Source organism: Myotis yumanensis, unplaced genomic scaffold, assembly GCF_028538775.1.
Source record: "Myotis yumanensis isolate MYYU_CA2020_CCGP unplaced genomic scaffold, mMyoYum1.0.hap1 SCAF_3, whole genome shotgun sequence".
In the NCBI taxonomy this organism is placed as follows: domain Eukaryota; kingdom Metazoa; phylum Chordata; class Mammalia; order Chiroptera; family Vespertilionidae; genus Myotis; species Myotis yumanensis.
The window spans coordinates 208,444,571-208,450,320 of record NW_027223754.1 but is presented as its reverse complement, the minus strand read 5'-3'; positions in this window follow the sequence as shown (position 1 = coordinate 208,450,320).

Below are 5,750 nucleotides of genomic sequence, written 5' to 3'. Positions count from 1 at the left end.
GGCTTTACTTGCAAGACTGGGGCTGGGGGTGGGGAGAGAGGGCAGCAGCAAAGACAGGAGGTGCCACCTTGGTGCCCCAAGGCCTCACCCAAAACACCTATCCCCCCAGTCTGACGGGTTCTGCCAGGCCCCAGGGGCAGATGTCGGAGAATGTAAAGAACACAAGTCCCACGTGGAACATGGCCCAGTTCTGATAACTGGCTTTGGCTTCGTTCCCAACACCCATCCCCACCTTGTGCCCCAGTTCTGGGAACCAGGTCCCTACTTGTTCCCTGAGACCCAATCTGCCTGAGTCACGTGCCTGGACCCCCGAGTGGGGCCTCCCTTGGAGGCCTGGGGAGATGGGGGAGGGGAAGGAAGTTGGCCCTGGTGTGTTTCAACCCCTCCCCTCCCCTCCCCATGGTCTACCTGGACACCTCTGACTTGCTCGGCCTCTAAACTGGGCTCTGACAGTCCCCCATCCACCCGCCAGCACCCACCCGTCCCCGGGAGGCCTGCCCTGGTCCCCAGCCTCCCTGTCCACCTCATCTTAGGGCCACAGCCCACACCCTCCTGCTCCATCTATAGCGTCATGGATTTGTCCTCAGCGGCCCCTGCTCCTGCCAGAGGCCTAATCCCTCACCTTCTCATGCTCATCTCTCCTGAATCTCCAACTTCTTTTTTAAAAATATTTTTTTATTGATTTCAGAGAGGAAGGGAGGGGGAGAGAGAGAAACATCAATGATGAGAGGGAATCATCAGCAGGCTGCCTCCTGCACGCCCAACACTGGGGATCAAGCCCGCAACCCAGGCGTACACCCTGACCGGAATCGAACTGTGACCTCCTGGTTCAACCACTGAGCCACGCTGGCCGGGCTGAATTTCCAACTTCTTGTCTCTTTTATCATTCTGACCGCCATTCAAATTTGTCCCAATACTCCTCACACATCCCCCACCCCAGCCAACACCTTCGCCAGCATCACCCCCTCCTCTCTCCTTTCGAAGCAAGGCTTCCTGGGTCGAGTCCCCACCCGCAGCTTTGTTGATTCGCTAGAAGGACTCAGGGAACTCAGAAAAGAGGTTATACTCATGGTTACGGTTTGTTACATCGAAAGGATACAGGTAAAAGCAGCAACGGAAAAGGCAGATGGGCAGGTCCAGGACACCAGGAGCGAGCCTCCAGCTGCTTCTCCCAGCGCGGTGCGTCCGGGCAAGGAGGTGTGGCACATGTGCCGAAAACTGCCAACCAGGACGCTCACCTGAGCCTGGGTGTCCAGGGTTTGTACTGGGGGTCAGTCACAGAGGCAGGGAGCACTCGCATGAAGGACCTTAGTTCTCAGTCTCCATCGAAGGCCAAACTGAGCATGGCCCAGGGTCCTGGACAGATGAAAACGGGCATTTCCTATATATCACTTCGCCAGCACACACTCTGGCATGGCCCAAGGCATATGGTGATGCCAGACAGGCTACTCCGAGGGCTCAGGGCTTCTCTGCCAGGCTCGTCCTTTCTTCAGAACGTTCCGGGATTGAGCACCCTTCGCCCCCTGAGTTAACCCTTTGCTGCACACGGGTCTGAAGTCTTTGCTGCCACTTTCTCCCTCCAGTTCACTCCTTGGCCAGCTCCCGCTGGCTGCTGTCCCCAGCACTCCGCCAAGATGACTCTTCTTGTCAAGGCCAACGATGACCTCGGTGCTACAAACCCGCACAGCCAGGCCTCTGTCCTCACCTGGGCTGAGCTCTCAGCTGCACTAGACACAGAGCTAACGGCTCCTTCCTTCCTGAGAGACTTTCTTATCTTCCAGGACACACCTTTGCCCTCAGTGGTTCTCAAACGTTAGCCCGCAACGCAATCACCTCCTCAAAGCTCTCATTTCCGGGCTCCAGCCCAGAGTCTGTGAGGCAGGAGGTCTGGGCGGGGCCTAACATTCTGCACTTCTAACCGGGCGACGCTGTGCTACTGGGCCTGGGACCCCACTTTGAGAACCACTGCTTCACTTCAGCGGTTCCTCCTCATCTCCTGGGCCTCGAGATTCCGCAGGTCTGCGGGGTGCAGTCCTGGGTCTCCTTATTCTCTCTCTTCAGATTCTCTCCCCAGGATCTCTCATCCGGGCCCATGGCCTTAACCATCATCTGGTGACTTTCAAACCAATGACTCCTCCCTAGACCTTCCCCTGAACCCCACATTTGCATACCCAGCTTGCCTAACGGGAGTCTCAAAATCAATATATCCCAAACCCTCAATGCCCCCTACTTCTACCCCAGTCTTCCACCTAATAGGTTCACCGTCTTCCAGTTTGCTCAAATCAGATATGCAAGTATTGTCCTTGACGTTGTCCTTGACATCTCGCTTTCTCTCACCCACCCTATTTAACCCATCGCCTTCTGACTCCACCACAAACAGGAATCTCCAAGCCGTTCACGCCTCTCCATTCTGCTACCGCTGGGTTCCAAGCCACCACTGTCTCTCGACTGAATGGCCTCTCTGAAAACCCATTCCCTATACAATATTCAGCTTGGTCACGATGCAACAAAAGCATTGTCATCCCCTTCCGTAGAGCTCCCCAAAGCTTCCCAGGACACTTAGAACAAAAGCCAGGAACTGACCCATGTCCTTCCCTCAGCCGGGGACGCACCTCCCTTAGTTCTCCGGAGACTTGCTCCTCCTTGTCATCCAGTCTCAGCCTGGCACACCGGCGTCTTGCCGAGCCTCCCACCCTACACAGCTGCCTGGTCACGCTCTGCCAGTCACCATGGCCCCTCCATGACCTCAGAGCTGGCAGCTAAGCCCTTCCTCCTCATCCGGGACCCAAACCTCAGGGGCATCTGCTGCATCATCCTTTTTCATTTTCTCCGCGGCACACCCCTCTCTTTGATAATAAACTTGCTTACTTTCTTTATTGTTATTATTTCTTATTTTAGAGAAAGAGGAAGGGAAAGAAAGAGAGAGAAACATCAGTGTGAGAGAGAAACATTGATCGGTTACCCCGACTGATCCATGTATGTGCCCCGACCAGGATCAAACCTGCAGCTTAGGTAGGTGCCCTGACCTTTGAATCAAACCCATAACCTTTTTGGTGTGTGGGACGACGCCGAACCAGCTGAGCCCGCCGGCCAGGGCACCTCTCACTTTCCATTGTAAGGCATTCAGAGCGTCAGCTCCAGGACAGAAGAGCCCATATTTGCCACCTCACCACCGTGTACACCAGCACCTGGCACAGAGCAGGGCTTAGTGTGTACGCGCTGAATACTAATGACAATGTGTGCCAGGTGCTTACGCTGTGCCAGGCACGCTCTGCTCGGATCACTGGCGTGTTTTCGTGTATTTAATCCTGTGAGGGCAGTACCATGAGAAAACAGGCATGGGAAGGTGGCCACTTATCCGAGGCTGCGTGGCTCGGAAGGGGCAGCACTGGGATTTTAACCCAGCCTGACTCCAGAGCAAGCACTCGAACGCTGCCCTATGTGGTCTGGGGTTTCAAATTCCCCTGAGCCCTTCGGGGACATCAAAACTCTGGTTAGAGCCCTGGCCAACGTGGCTCAGTGATTAGAGTGTCAGCCCACAATCTGGAGGGTCATGGGTTCGATTCCTACTCAGGGAACTAGGCCAGATTGCAGGCTCAATCCCCAATACGGGGCGTGCAGGAGGCAGCTGGTTGATGTTTCTCTCTCTCTCTGATGTTTCTATCTCTCTCTCCCTCTCCCTTCTTCTATCTCTAAAAATCAATATAAACATATTAAAAAAAAAAAAAAAAAAACAATGGAAAGGGATGGTGGTAAGAGATCAACCAAAGGACTTGGATGCATGCATATAAGCATAACTCATGGACACAGACAGTAGGGGGGTGAGGGCATGTGCTGGGGGGTGGGAACAGCTGGGGAGAAGTCAATGGGGGGAAAAGGAGACATATGTAATACTCTAAACAATAAATAATAATAAAACAATGGAAAAAATACCCACCGGTGCGGCTGAACAAAAACAAACACAAAACACTGGTTTGAGAAACGAAGGTGATGTAGGAGATTTCTGTTGCTGACCAACTCTCCCACTGAGAAAACCTAGAAAAAAACCAACCACCATAATTAAAACATGCAATGAAGGTGTCAGAGAGGTAGCAAGGTAGGTGAGAACTGAGCAACAAAGACCCCTTAGGGAAGCTCAGGGAGGTGAGCCTGACTTTGGGCTCCGTTTCCTCGAGGCACCTGTCCACTTCAATCCCCAGGCCGCTGCTCTATCCACTGAGCCAAACCGATCTGCACTCCTCTACTCTCTTTTTTTTTAGGGCCTGAAGTAGAGGGTTTCAATCAACTTTTTTCTGGGAGGTTCAACTAAGAGCAGTTGTTGAGATGAGAGAGCTGAACCACTCACATTTGCCTCTTGTTGATCATTGAGAGAGGAAGAGAAAAGGAGGATATTCCTACATGAGGAGAGAGAAAAGGAGGATATTCCCACATGAGGAGAGAGAAAAGGAGGATATTCCCACATGAGGAGAGAGAGAAGGAGGATATTCCTACATGAGGAGAGAGAAAAGGAGGATATGTCCTTTTTTTCCATGTCTCTAATATTCAGAAATATTCCCCCGAATATTCTCTTGTTCTTTTCCCTTTCTCTTTTTGGAATGACCCACCTGTTGCAACTCCAGTGTGACTGGTTGAATGAGAAGGAACTGGGATCTTCTCTCACCTGTAAGAATGAGCTTCCCTTCTGAAATGTTAATTGACAGACTTTATGAAATGCTGACGGTGGGGTGGGAGGGAGAAGACTGCTTAGACCTGCCAGTAGGGGAGGGAAACCATGTGGAAAAGGAGAGGAAGGTGACATTATGTCCTTCTTGTGAAAAAGTCAGCCCTTAGATTCTGAGAATATGGGGTTCTCTTAACAGAATTAGGGTGGATGAACAGCTTATAAAGAAAGGTTCTGAGTTGGATTATATATATGTTGATTTTATTAATCTTTTTGCTGGACACAAGTAGGTGGATTGTTGGTTCCCAGTAAACTTCTCCTTGAAAATACCCTTCATAGCTCACCCCTTTCTCTGGGGAATCCTTTTTCTCTCCCCCACCTTCCCCTCACACCTACACATAAAGCAAAAATGCAGTCATGTGATTTGTCTGGAAGCAGCCATTCTCTTACTGGACCCTGTCTTCTTGACTTTTTTGTTTGTTTTATTGCTTAAAGTATTACAAAGAGTATTACATATGTCTCCTTTTTTTCTCCCCTTGACCCTCCCCTAGCCTCCCATGCCCCCCAGTGTCTTGTGTCCATTGGTTATGCTTATATGCATGCATACAAGTCCTTCGGTTGATCTCTTACCCTTCTTCCCACCCCCGAACCCACCCCAGCCTTCCCGCTGTAGTTTGACAGTCTGTTCAATGTTGCTCTGCCTCTGTATCTATTATTGTTCAAAAGTTTGTAATGGTCTTTATTATCCATAAATGAGTGAGATCATGTGGTATTTTTCCTTCATTGACTGGCTTATTTCACTTAGCGTAATGCTCTCCAGTTCCATCCATGCCGTTGCAAATGGTAAGAATGCCTTCTTTTTTACAGCAGCATAGTATTCCATCGTGTAGATGTACCACTGTTTTCTAATCCATTCATCTACTGATGGGCACTTAGGCTGTTTCCAAATCTTAGCTATGGTGAATTGTGCTGCTACGAACATAGAGGTGCATATATCCTTTCTGATTGGTGTTTTTGTTTTTTGGGGATATATTCCTAGAAGTGGGATCACAGGGTCAAATGGGAGTTCCATTTTTAGTTTTTTGAGGAA